At 38.0% G+C, this 1,550-nt stretch overlaps 1 protein-coding gene across 1 annotated transcript in view; it reads right to left on the bottom strand.

The window, feature by feature from the left end:
* Positions 1 to 448: 448 nt before the first annotated feature.
* stxbp6 (syntaxin binding protein 6 (amisyn)) overlaps positions 449 to 1,550 on the bottom strand; it is a 31,745-nt gene continuing 30,643 nt past the window's right edge. The window contains exon 6 of the mRNA XM_043262224.1: positions 449 to 1,550. This exon is cut by the window's right edge and continues 542 nt beyond it. The gene's annotated coding sequence lies outside the window, so the exon portion shown is untranslated.

Below are 1,550 nucleotides of genomic sequence, written 5' to 3'. Positions count from 1 at the left end.
CCTCAGTTGAAGGACCCCAGGACAAACCCGAGCTGGATTACATAGTTGCGGAACAAGTGCAGCTGTGCATACGCAAGCCAATAAGCGTAGCCCCTAGAGATATATACTTCAGCTAAACAGTCGACCAGGATTGTCAACACACCTCGAGTGTGGGACCCTAGATCTAAACCTTCAACTATAACGTCACCAAGGAACATCGTGAAGGAGGCATCCATCAATTCATCTGATCCTAGGTAAAAGCAGGAGTCTGTTCATACATTTACCAAACGAATGGATTTTCCAGAATGTCCACAAAAAAAGGCAGATGCTTTCAGACCTTGCAGTTCTTAGCGTTCCCAGCCGACCTTCTTTATATATAATAAAATGAATTGATAAAGCAAAATAAGGCCCACACATCTGGATATTACATAATCCCAAATATGCCTTCTTATAAATGTAGTTACAAGAGTAGAGATACAACGACGTCATTTATTACCATTCATTACTCCATTGACCACACAGTAGCACAGGCACATTGTATTAAAGGTTAAACAGTATCTTAATATTCCTTTAAAAAAAGAATTACAACTCTACAATTCTTAAAAATGTGGTCAGGATCACTGCAAACAGGGATTGTGTCATCATGAATGTGTAACATGAAAAACACGAACATCTAGGCCTGGGATGCACATGACGATTTCATAATTCATCTGTTTTTCTCTGACGATGACGGTCGTCTCTGGCAGTATTCCCGAGCCACGCAGTCCGCCATCGAAGCTGTTCTCAACATCCATAAAACAAACCATATGACTGCTGATGCCACTTAACAGGAAGATATAAATCACCTTACACGTGACAGAAGTATAACAGCGTTCTGAACGCAATTTTAAGGCAGGGTTCTATGCACAGATATGATCATACATCATTTATTGTGAATGATTTGATTATTAAATGCAAAACATAAAACTGAGAACTATACAGACTTTGGTCACATTTACGTATCTATTCGCAAACAATCCAAAAAAAAACAGCAAAATACAATAAAGACGTGTAAGCCATTTGCTTTTTTGGCAGAGGTTTCTCAAGGCAAAACCTGTTTAAAATGCATCAGAAAATAACTTGACCTGATAAAATTGTAAAAATTGTAACGCTTTAAAATGACCTCAATACATAATTAGCTGTGTGTAAACATTCGTGTTACACCAAATTTGTTTATAAATGCTAGAAGGTGAGCGAAAAAGCAAGGCAGAAATGAAAGTTATTTTAACAGCTGCATGTATTCTTACTAACGTTTGAGGAAAAAAGAGCTAATTTACGCTCCTAAAAGACCTGAAATATTCCCTAAAAAACAAAGTGAGATATTTCCAGATGTGTGGTGTGAGCTGCACGGGAAACAAGAGAAATAAAAATCAAACAGCTTTCAAACTGCGGCAAAGACTTGGCACTTGAAGGTACGCAGAACTCATTTTGTTTAAAGATGACAGCTGTAGACTAGATCAGCCATAGATTCATCACACAACCCTCAGGCTGTTCTCAGGGCACTTCTAGAGATTTTAAAACACAAAAGTTAA

The sequence above is a fragment of the Puntigrus tetrazona genome, chromosome 17, assembly GCF_018831695.1.
Source record: "Puntigrus tetrazona isolate hp1 chromosome 17, ASM1883169v1, whole genome shotgun sequence".
NCBI classification, from domain to species: Eukaryota; Metazoa; Chordata; class Actinopteri; order Cypriniformes; family Cyprinidae; genus Puntigrus; species Puntigrus tetrazona.
Note: the sequence above shows the minus strand (reverse complement) of the source record. Positions and strands in the feature narration are given on the sequence as shown.